Source organism: Siphateles boraxobius, unplaced genomic scaffold, assembly GCF_051911475.1.
Source record: "Siphateles boraxobius isolate OS27281-9 unplaced genomic scaffold, OSU_SipBor_1 19, whole genome shotgun sequence".
NCBI classification, from domain to species: domain Eukaryota; kingdom Metazoa; phylum Chordata; class Actinopteri; order Cypriniformes; family Leuciscidae; genus Siphateles; species Siphateles boraxobius.
The window spans coordinates 2121856-2134131 of NW_027508799.1; the positions used below are offsets into that span (position 1 = coordinate 2121856).

Here is a 12276-nt window from a genome sequence, read left to right on the forward strand (position 1 = left end):
GCTCAGCCTCCTCTGCAGTCTCCTCCACAGCCTTCTGTCCAGCCAAGTGCTGCCTCTGCTCCTGCAACATCAACTGGGTCCAGTGTTGCAGACCAGGCTCCTGTAAGTAAGCTTCTCATTATTCGTGTGCAGGTCCTGCAGCGTGATTTCCAATGACCACAAAAAAAGAGGCCGCATTTCCTCTGTGCTGGAAACTTTGCACCGGCTACCTTTTAATTTTAGATTTAATCAAAAAATTGCGCTTTAAGCCATGGAAGCTGAAATGTTTCCGGCCCGGCAGCAGCAAGGAGGATGTATGTTTCGGCTCGTTGGTCTAGGGGTATGATTCTCGCTTAGGGTGCGAGAGGTCCCGGGTTCAAATCCCGGACGAGCCCATTATTAGGCTTTGCTTTTAATTTCTTCAGCCTGATTAGGGAAACCAGGATATTTATATCCCGGGTTTCGGCAGAGGAACCACGTCCACCTCTTTTAGTCTACCTGATTCCACCTAGCCTCATCACTATCTGCCTCTCAGACAGCCAGCTATCAGGAAGTGTTAGTTCCATGGTGTAATGGTTAGCACTTTGGGCTTTGATTCCAGCGATCCAAGTTCCAATCTCGGTAGATCCTTTTCAGGTTCTTTGCGGAAGGGTGGGAAAAAACAGAGGTGATGCGCAACTGCTGACGTGGCAGTGAAATTGGCACTCTCAAACAGAGTCGGAATTGGGGAAACATGGGCTTAAAGAGCAAAGGCTTCATTTGCTCCTTCCTATCGTGCTTTTGGACTCAATGACTTAAATCTCTTCTGCTCATGGGAAAAGTTGACACACGCCAAGGTTCCACGGTGTAATGGTTAGCACTCTGGGCTCTGAATCCAGCGATCCGAGTTCAAATCTCGGTGGGACCTGCTTTTGCCAGGAATGTGTGCAGTACCTCGTTCGAAAAAACTTTTTCGGCAGCACTGAGCCGCAAGAGCTCATCTAGGTAGTGCCCCTTGAAGGGGGGCGTAAAAAGGATGGAAAGCACTGGAGAATGTAGGCATCGATCCCACTACCTCTCGCTTGCGCCTACTGCTTCCTACCGATTGAGCCAAAGTAAGCCCAAAGTAAGCCCACGTGAGCCAATCGTGTTTCTCTGCTGTGGGTTACTTTTGACCAATCGCGTTCTCTCCTGTGGCTTACTTTTGACCAATCGTGTTTCTCTCCTGTGGCTTACTTTTGACCAATCGCCTTTCTCTCCTGTGGCTTACTTTTGACCAATCGCGTTTCTCTCCTGTGGCTTACTTTTGACCAATCGGCGACCGCTATTATTAGGCAAGGCAAGGCAAGGCAAGTTTATTTATATAGCACATTTCATACACAATGGTAATTCAAAGTGCTTTACATAGAAGAAATTAAAATAATCAAAAGAAATCAGAATAATTAAAACAGTTTGGAATAAAAGATAAAGTACAGAAATAATCAAATGAAATCAGAATAATTAAAACATAAAATAAAATACAGTGCAAACAGTCGGACGAACAGTGGCACAGTGCTCATTCAGTAAATGCACAGTTAAACAGATGTGTTTTGAGTCTGGATTTGAATGTGACTACTGTAGGAGCACATCTGATCTCTTCTGGAAGCTGGTTCCAGCTGCGGCTGGCATAGTAGCTAAAAGCAGACTCGCCATGCTTAGAGTGAACCCTTGGTATTTCTAGCCGATGTGATCCTAATGATCTGAGTGATCTGTTGGGTTTATATTCACTGAGCATATCTGGAATGTATTGAGGTCCTAGGCCATTGAATGATTTATATACCAGTAATAATACTTTAAAATCAATCCTAAATGTAACTGGCAGCCAGTGTAAAGACCTGAGGACTGGTGTGATGTGTTCATATTTTCTGGTTCTGCTCAGAATCCTAGCAGCAGCGTTCTGTATGAGCTGCAACTGTCTTATGGTCTTTTTGGGAAGGCCAGTGAGAAGTCCATTACAATAATCCACCCTACTGGTGATGAAAGCATGCACAAGTTTTTCTAAGTCTTGACTGGAAACAAAGCATCTAATTCTTGCAATATTTTTCAGGTGATAATATGCTGATTTAGTTATTGCTTTGACATGACTACTGAAACTAAGGTCTGACTCTAGAGACACACCCAGATTCCTGACTTGATTTTTAGTTGTTTGACCCCTAGACTGAAGGTATGCTTTCACCTTGAGAACTTCATCTTTGTTTCCAAACGCAATGACTTCAGTTTTGTATTTGTTTAACTGAAGAAAGTTTTGGCACATCCAATTGTTTACTTCATCAATGCATTGGCAAAGGGAGTCAATGGGGCTGTAATCGTTAGGCGATAGGGATAAGTAGAGCTGTGTGTCGTCTGCATAGCTATGGTAAGCGATTTGGTTCTTTCTCATTATTTGGCTCATTGGGAGCATGTACAGGTTGAATAGGAGTGGCGCAAGAATTGAGCCTTGAGGGACTCCGCATGTCATGGATGTCCACTCAGACTTATGGTCTCCAATACTCACATAATAACCTCTGCCTCGTAAGTATGACCTGAACCATTTTAGGACTATCCCAGAAAGCCCGACCCAGTTTTCCAGCCTGTCAAGAAGTATTTTGTGATCGACAGTGTCAAATGCAGTACTGAGGTCGAGTAGTACCAGCACTGATAATTAGCCTGTATCAGTATTTAAGCGAATATCATTTATTATCTTTATGAGCGCGGTCTCTGTACTGTGGTGCGGTCGGAAACCAGAGTGAAAATGGTCAAAGTATCCATTCGAGCGTAAGAATTTGATCAGCTGATTGAAGACAACTTTTTCAATGATCTTGCCTATGAAAGGAAGATTTGATATCGGTCTATAGTTGTTTAATATGGTCTTATCCAGATTGCTCTTTTTCAGGAGGGGCTTGACGACAGCAGTTTTCAGGGAGGTCGGAAAACTCCCAGAGAGAAGTGAGGCATTTACCACTTCCAGGAGATCTGCTTCTAAGCTGTGTAACACATTTTTGAAAAAAGATGTGGGAAGTGCGTCAAGGGCGCAGGTTGATGTTTTTAGTTGCTGTACGGTTTCTTCCAAAATTTTGCCATCAATTTCTTCGAAATCAGACATAGTGGCTACTTTCTCGTGCTGTTGTCTGATCTGCCTGACCCCAGCGCAACTCAAGGATGAGCTAATCACCTTTCTGATATTATTGATTTTCTCAGAGAAGAAAGAAGTAAACTCACTGCACTTTCTCACTGAGAGCATTTCACTGGGAATCTGGCTTGGGGGGGTTGTCAGTCTCTCTACAGTAGCAAAAAGAGTGCGCGTGTTGTTTATATTGCTGTTTATAATATTCGAGAAAAAAGTCTGTCTAGCTTTGCTTAGTTCCTTATTGAAAGCATGGATGCTGTCTTTGTAGATGTTATAATGGACTACAAGTTTTGTCTTCCGCCACATGCGCTCTGCTTTTCTCCATTGTCTTTTCATATTTTGCACTGCTGTTGAGTTTCTCCAAGGTGCTTTTTGTCTGCCACTCTTCTTCCTGACTTTCACAGGAGCAATATCATCAATTACACTCTTAACTTTTGAGTTAAAAGAATCAAGGAGAAAATCAACAGAGTCAGCAGATATGCTTGGTGTTAAAGATATAGCCTTCATAAATAGTACACTAGTGTTCTCATTTAAGCATCTCTTCTTGACAGACACAGATCTAGCTTCAATGGCAGGAGAGATCAATATATCAAAGAAAATACAAAAATGATCAGACAGTGCTACATCCTTAATAACAATTGATGAAATGTTTAGACCCTTACTGATAAGTAAATCTAGAGTGTGTCCACGATTATGTGTGGGTCCATATACATGCTGAGTCAGATCAAAAGTTTTTAAAACAGTTTTGATTTCTTTTGCCATATTGTTTTCTGCATTATCTATGTGAATGTTAAAATCTCCAGCAATGGCAAAGCAGTCAAACTCTGAGGAAATTGTTGATAACAGTTCTGTTAAGTTCTCAGCAAAAGCTGGAGAGTATTTTGGAGGCCTGTAAACAATGATAAGTAAATTGCGTGGAGCACCTTTTAACACAATACCCAGATACTCGAAAGACGGGTAATTCCCAAATGATATTTGCTTACATTGATAGACATCTTTATAAAGAGCAGCTAAACCTCCGCCTCTTCTGACAGCTCTGCAGACACTCATAAAAGTAAAGTTTGGAGGGGCTGTTTCATTGAGGACTGTTGCACTGCAACTTTCTTCTAGCCAAGTTTCATTTAGCAACATAAAATCCAGGTTGTATGTGGTTATTAAGTCGTTGACTAAAAGTGATTTATTTTTATGTGAGCGGATTTTTAAAAGTGCTAACTTAACAGTCTTACTTTTTGTCCCCACAGCAATCTTGGTATGTCGTGTAATAGGCACCAGATTAGATGGGTTTGCTGTACGGCTTTTGAAGGCCTTAGACTTTCTATCATGTAATCGAACAGCAATAGAAAAAGATACAGGCACACTGGGTTCCCGCTTGTTCTGTAAACATTTGAGAAAGTTATTGTTATCATAGCGGGGACCCGACACATATCACTGAGAGCTGGTATCAGTTGTTTTTGGTTCACCTCGAGCCGCTGGAGGAGGGTGTGGGCCCTGGCGCTGTGGCAGAGGCCGAAGAGCTCTCACAGGAGGAGGGGGAGGGCGGCTTTGGTGGCTTTGGTGGTTGTGGGGCCTGGCGTTTTTTGGTTGGTATCTGGGGGCTCGCAGCAAAAGAGTGGGATAGTATAGTTCCAGCATGCACCAGTTGTTCCATTTTCTCTGAGAAGCACAGAAGTGGAGATGCTGGAGAGAGTGGTAATGTTTCCGGTGAGAGGGATTTTTGCTCTGGTGTTATTGGAGGCTGTAATATGCTGTCCTGGTTTCCCTGGCTGTTTTCCAGAAAGTCGTCTATGGGTGCTGTATCTTGGAGCAGTGCTGGTATGTCACAGTCTGTCTGTGGTGAGCTCTGTGGGCAGGGCTCAGCTGAGATTGTGTCCGTGAGCAGAGGTTGTTGTGGCTGAGTGGTGTTATCACTGTCCTTGTGTGATGTGTCAACCGCATGTCCATTCAGGTGCTGAAATGAAATCCTGTGGTCATTCATACTGTATCCAGGTGTGTGTGTGCCATTCAGGTTGAGTGGATTGGCACACATTGCAGAAGGATGACGGAGGGAGAAGTAGATATTGTCCTTTAGCACTCTTGAACCAAGTTTGTTTGGGTGGTGGCCATCCTGTTGAAACAGTTGCCTCTGACTCCAGAAAAGATTGAATGAATATCATTCTTCCCCACATGAATGATGAGTCGATTTGCAGTCTTATGTTTCATCAGAATGTTCTGAAGTTCCCTGTTTACATCAGAAGTTGTTGCTTGTGGAAGGCAACACGTCGTTGTATCCCTGTTATTAATGCTTCTGATTACGGAGTCGCCCACTATCAGAGTCCTGGGCTCGGCTGCACTGTGAGCTGAGTGCCGCTGTCTGCTCGACCTTGAGCCCCAGTTAGCATCAGTGTTAGCTACTGGCTGATTCTGTCTGTGTGCGATCACATTCATCAAATTTGGGGATTCCTCATTCATTAATACTTCAAATCTGTTCTCAAGATGTATAGGCGGTGGTAGGAGACCAGTGTTTGCAGTCCTTGTCAGAGCCGTATCTGGGGTAGAGGATGCTACTGCAGTAATATGTGATGCTCGTGACAATCTGATGTCTCGAGTGCCTTTGGGTCTCGCACCCTGTTTGTGCCATCGATTAGTAAAACGATCGGCTTGTTTCTCTACACTCAGTATGGCCTGTCGAGAAGCACTAGATTCATGGGACTCACCGGCTGTATGCTGAGGACGTCCATGACGAAGCTCTGTTGTGTGTTCCGTCTGGTTTGGTGGTCCCGCAATTAACTTTGTTTCAAGAATTGCAATCCTTTGTAAAAGTCTGTGGCAGTTGGAGCAGCAAGTAGATTCCAGAGGAGGCATTTTCTTATCCTTATGAATGTAGGCAGTTGTGTTTTCTCTTCCCCGGAATGTAAGCTTTCAGTGGGAGGCTGGTCGAATAAAATAATTCTGCTTTTTTTTGTAGTAATCCAAGCGTTTGAGCACTGTGCTGATTTGCTGAAGTTAAAATTAGATGATAAAAGGAGATAAATTATAGAAATATAAAAGCGATAGAGCAAAGCGCGGAGCAGTAAGCGAGAGCGTCCGAACAGTAGCTGAGCAGGAAGTAGTCGTCATCAGTAGTAATTATCGTCATCTTTGCAACAGGTAAGTCTATTCTTCACGACTGTATAATCGATCATTATTTATTCATAAACAGTGTTTGTTTTTAGACAATTAAACATGCCAATAAAGCTAGCTAGCGTGTAATAGCACACGTTTTCTTCTGTACATGTGAACCTGCAACTTTACCATGATATACAGTAAAAAACATGCCACTACTGTCAAGATAATTAGCCGACCGCTAATTAAGCTATATCCTCCTTAAACCATTTTTTTGTTGTTGTTAATTTAGTATTTTTTTGTGTCATTCATTACATTATTTTGAGCACAAGAAGATTTTTACTAAAACCTTTAAAAAAAAAGTTTAATTCATATATGTTATACTATACTATGTTATACACCAGTATACATATTTATGTTATCTTTTTAAATACTATGTTATACATATTTAAAAAGACATGAATAGGCAAAAACAAGTGTTTTTTTGTTTCAACAAATGATTCTCAACTATGTTATAAAAGATATACCAAAACGATTTGATATACCATTTTAAGTTTTAGATCTGTTTGATGATCATATTATTATGAATTGTCATAAACGCCTTTATGTTATATTTGGTGTTTCTTAGTAATCTCTGCCACAAAAGCTAAACAAAACAAAACGATTTAAGCATGGCATGATACCAGCAAGATTGTACCAAGAAGTGTTATTGATTTTCTTATTAATAAGTTCATCACACTATTTACAATTTGTACACAAGGCAATTCAAAGTGATTCACAGTTGTATAAAAAACAATAATGCTTATGCTCATAATAATAATTATAATATTCATTAATTATTATAATATTATAATAATTAATTACATAAAAAAGAAATGCTGTAGTAAAATACTTTCAGTTGGAATATGACAGCTATGTAACGTTCTGTTTATGCCTGTGTCCTTTCAGATTATGTATGCATACCCGGTTTTACGAAGAACCTCTGAGGGTCGACTCCTTATGGGGCCAACTGACGAAGCCAATAGGAGGGAGATCGTGTTGGCAGGGAGGGCCAGGTGTAAGGAGGAGGTCCTGGCTGAGGCCACTGCCTTTGTGAGGCAGAATGGAGGGAATCCTGGAGACCAGTTCCTGGTTCTGGCTCAATGCAAGATCCAGTTTGGGAAACACCAGGGTCAGAGGTTCCTGTGGCTGCTGGAGAACTCACTGGGGTATGCCTGCTATCTGGTCAGCAGCATTTTGGGGGAGAAGGAGAGGGACAACCCGCTGTCGGACAACAAACACCTGTTCCTCAGATACACCTCGCAGATCAGGGAGGTAGGCGAGGCTGTGGAGGTGTATAATATAAAACAGGCCATGCTGCAGGAGGCCCAGAGGACAGGAGACTCTGGATGTCTGATGGTGGAGTTTGGGGATTTTAAGGGTAGGTCAATGAAGGAGGTGTATGAGGACCCAAGCAAGGAGGCCCAGGCTCTCATCACCTACCTGAAGAAGGCAAAGGCCAGGCCTAACACCAATATGGCCCTTTTCAAAGCATACGTGCTGAAGAGGCAGGCTCCAGCCCACGTGCCCACCACCACTGTGCCCACTGCATCTGTCCTCACTGCTGCTGTGCCCACTGCCACTGTGTCTGTTCCTCCTCCACCTAATGCCACTAAGAACAGGCCACTGCTGGCGACCAATGTGAAGGCCCTGTTGGCGCGGGGGAAGCATTTATTTGCTTCACAGCTGGCACAAAAGATTTTGGCTCCAGCCAAACCCTGTAAGTGATTTGCAAGCTTTAAAATCAATACAGTATTTATATTATGCAGTATATATGTCTAACGAAAATACGTGTTCAACAGCTGCAGGACCACGTGTACATCCTGCGTCTGAGTCCGCAGCCCGGAGACAGCTCTTTACATGTGGTGAGTATCACTTAACGCATACAAGTGTGTTGGTGACATGTGCTTAGTGTTTTATGTTATTTTACAGACTCTGCTGCTACGGATTTTTTTGAGGAGGAAGATGACCTGGAGATGGCAACTGTAGCCTCGCAAGCTGAGGAACAACTTCCTCAAGGTATGTAAATCTTAAACAATATTTTACAAACAATTACAAATAAAACAAAACAGTATTTTTTAAATGACATATTATTTTATTTCACAACACAGAGGAATGGCACTTCTCAGGTGTCAATCTACATTCACTCTTTGAGTGAACATCCTCAAAGGAAAAAAGATAATTTAAAGGTGTATGTAAAAGGTTTTATTTCATTTTTTATCGTAATCACTGACTAAAGCTCATTCTTGTCATCTCACACTTCCCCCCCTCCCCTTGGAATAAGTGGCTGTTGTAGTGTTTGGTCTGCTTCGCTTCACACTTGGCTGATCCCATCTTTTTTTCTTCTTGTATTTCTTCTAATGGTGCTTGGATGAAAAACAGGATGATTTTCACTGCTTCCTTCCATCTTTTCATCATCATGTCATCTCTCTACTAATCATACATGCTTTGCAGTAAACCTTGTAATCGCAGTAGCTGTCCAGCAGAGCTGAGAAAGTCATGCAGTGAAAGTCTAAAACAATAAGATAATTTTGTTGTGTTTTTTTACGCTCCAGCCACTGCAGGCTCGAGAGGCCCTGCTCCTGCCCCGGCTCGTGCTACTGCCCCTGCTCCTGCCCCTTATCCTGCTCCTCCAGCATTGTGGACCCCTGGCCAGGTGTCCCAGTCACCTGCAGAGCTTCCTGTCCACTGGAAAGAGCAACTCCCATCTTTCCAGCAAGGCCTTCAACCCCTGTCCCTCTGCACCAGGACCATCCTCACTACAGCCACCCACAGGACTGCAGCGCCCTGCCCAGCCTCCTCTGCAGTCTCCTCCTCTGCGCCCTGCCCAGCCTCCTCTGCAGTCTCCTCCTCTGCGCCCTGCCCAGCCTCCTCTGCAGTCTCCTCCTCTGCGCCCTGCCCAGCCTCCTCTGCAGTCTCCTCCTCTGCGCCCTGTTCAGCCTCCTCTGGAGTCTCCTCCACAGCCTTCTGTCCAGCCAAGTGCTGCCTCTGCTCCTGCAACATCAACTGGGTCCAGTGTTGCAGACCAGGCTCCTGTAAGTAAGCTTCTCATTATTCGTGTGCAGGTGCTGCAGCGTGATTTCCAATGACCACAAAAAAGAGGCCGCATTTCCTCTGTGCTGGAAACTTTGCACTGGCTACCTTTTAATTGTAGATTTAATCAAAAAATTGCGCTTTAAGCCATGCAAGCTGAAATGTTTGCGGCTCGGCAGCAGCAGGGAGGATGTATGTTTCGGCTCATTGGTATAGGGGTATGATTCTCGCTTAGGGTGCGAGAGGTCCCTGGTTCAAATCCCGGATGAGCCCATTATTAGGCTTTGCTTTTAATCTCTTCAGCCTGATTAGGGCAACCAGGATATTTATATCCCGGGTTTCGGCAGAGGAACCACGTCCGCCTCTTTTAGTCTACCTGATTCCACCTAGCCTCATCGCTATCTGCCTCTCAGACAGCCAGCTATCAGGAAGTGTTGGTTCCATGGTGTAATGGTAAGCACTTTGGGCTTTGAATCCAGCGATCCAAGTTCCAATCTCGGTAGAACCTTTTTAGGTTCTTTGCGGAAGGGTGGGAAAAAGCAGAGGTGATGCGCAACTGCTGACGTGGCAGTGAAATTGGCAATCTCAAACAGAGTCGGAATTGGGGAAACATGGGCTTAAAAAGCAAAGGCTTCATTTGCTCCTTGCTATCGTGCTTTTGGACTCAATGACTTAAATCTCTGCTGCTCATGGGAAAAGTTGACACACGCCAAGGTTCCATGGTGTAATGGTTTGCACTCTTGGCTCTGAATCCAGCGATCCGAGTTCAAATCTCGGTGGGACCTGCTTTTGCCAGGAATGTGTGCAGTACCTCGTTCGAAAAAACATTTTCGGCAGCACTGAGCCGGAAGAGCTCATCTAGGTAGTGCCTCTTGAAAGGGGGCGTAAAAAGGATGGACAGCACTGGAGAATGCAGGCATCGATCCCGCTACCTCTCGCATGCTAAGCGAGCGCTCTACCATTTGAGCTAATTCCCCTCGATGATGGAGAGGAGGTGTCCATCGCTCTCAAAGACAAAGACAAGGTGCGATCACTGGCTACCTTTTAATTGTAGATCCGAGTTCAAATCTCGGTGGGACCTGCATTTGCCAGGAATGTGTGCAGTACCTCGTTCGAAAAAACATTTTCAGCAGCACTGAGCCGTAAGAGCTCATCTAGGTAGTGCCCCTTGAAGGGGGGCGTAAAAAGGATGGACAGCACTGGAGAATGCAGGCATCGACCCAACTACCTCTCGCTTGCGCCTACTGCTTCCTACTGATTGAGCCAAAGTAAGCCCAAAGTAAGCCCACGTGAGCCAATCGTGTTTCTCTGCTGTGGCTTACTTTTGACCAATCGTGTTCTCTCCTGTGGCTTACTTTTGACCAATCGTTTTTCTCTCCTGTGGCTTACTTTTGACCAATCGCCTTTCTCTCCTGTGGCTTACTTTTGACCAATCGCGTTTCTCTCCTGGCTCTGCTCCTGTGGCTTACTTTTGACCAATCAGTGACCGCTATTATTATCGTCATCTTTGCAATCTTTGCAACAGGTAAGTCTATTCTTCACGACTGTATAATCGATCATTATTCATTCATAAACAGTGTTTGTTTTTGGACAATTAAACATGCCAATAAAGCTAGCTAGCGTGTAATAGCACACGTTTTATTCTGTACATGTGAACCTGCAACTTTACCATGATATACAGTAAAAAACATGCCACTACTGTCAAGATAATTAGCCGACCGCTAATTAAGCTATATCCTCCTTAAACCATTTTTTTGTTGTTGTTAATTTAGTATTTTTTGTGTCATTCATTACATTATTATATACATTACTCCAGCCCACGTGCCCACCACCACTGTGCCCACTGCATCTGTCCTCACTGATGCTGTGCCCACTGCCACTGTGTCTGTTCCTCCTCCACCTACTCCCACTAAGAACAGGCCACTGCTGGCGACCAATGTGTAGGCCCTGTTGGCGCGGGGGAAGCATTTATTTGCTTCACAGCTGGCACAAAAGATTTTGTCTCCAGCCAAACCCTGTAAGTGGGTAAGTTTTTTCTTTTTTCTCCAGCCACTGCAGGCTCGAGAGGCCCTGCTCCTGCCCCGGCTCGTGCTACTGCCCCTGCTCCTGCCCCTTATCCTGCTCCTCCAGCATTGTGGACCCCTGGCCAGGTGTCCCAGTCGCCTGCAGAGCTTCCTGTCCACTGGAAAGAGCAACTCCAATCTTTCCAGCAAGGCCTTCAACCCCTGTCCCTCTGCACCAGGACCATCCTCACTACAGCCACCCACAGGACTGCAGCGCCCTGCCCAGCCTCCTCTGCAGTCTCCTCCTCTGCGGCCTGCCCAGCCTCCTCTGCAGTCTCCTCCTCTGCGCCCTGCCCAGCCCCTCTGCAGTCTCCTCCTCTGCGCCCTGCTCAGCCTCCTCTGCAGTCTCCTCCACAGCCTTCTGTCCAGCCAAGTGCTGCCTCTGCTCCTGCAACATCAACTGGGTCCAGTGTTGCAGACCAGGCTCCTGTAAGTAAGCTTCTCATTATTCGTGTGCAGGTCCTGCAGCGTGATTTCCAATGATCACAAAAAAAGAGGCCGCATTTCCTCTGTGCTGGAAACTTTGCACTGGCTACCTTTTAATAGTAGATTTAATCAAAAAATTGCGCTTTAAGCCATGGAAGCTGAAATGTTTGCGGCCCGGCAGCAGCAGGGAGGATGTATGTTTCGGCTCGTTGGTCTAGGGGTATGATTCTCGCTTAGGGTGCGAGAGGTCCCGGGCTCAAATCCCAGACGAGCCCATTATTAGGCTTTGCTTTTAATCTCTTCAGCCTGATTAGGGCAACCAGGATATTTGTGAGAAATTGGGGATAAAATGTGCCAGAGAGAGGCCGGTTAGCTCAGTTGCTTAGAGCGTGGTGCTAATAACGCCAAGGTGGCGGGTTTTCATCCCCGTACGGGCCACTCATTTTCTCTCGGGGACCTTCGCTCTGCTCTTCTCGAAAATGACGGGCGGTCTCCCAGACATCCCTGCTGGCTAAACCATACAAGTATCTG

The 12276-nt window shown here is 44.9% G+C and overlaps 2 non-coding genes across 2 annotated transcripts; both read left to right on the plus strand.

Annotated features, from left to right (window-relative positions):
- The first annotated feature begins 302 nt into the window (after positions 1 to 302).
- On the plus strand, positions 303 to 374 carry trnap-agg (transfer RNA proline (anticodon AGG)). Its single transcript has one exon. It is a non-coding gene; the product is annotated as a tRNA-Pro (tRNA).
- Positions 375 to 814: 440 nt separating this feature from the next.
- Positions 815 to 886, plus strand: trnaq-cug (transfer RNA glutamine (anticodon CUG)). The gene has a single exon. It is a non-coding gene; the product is annotated as a tRNA-Gln (tRNA).
- Positions 887 to 12276: the final 11390 nt, after the last annotated feature.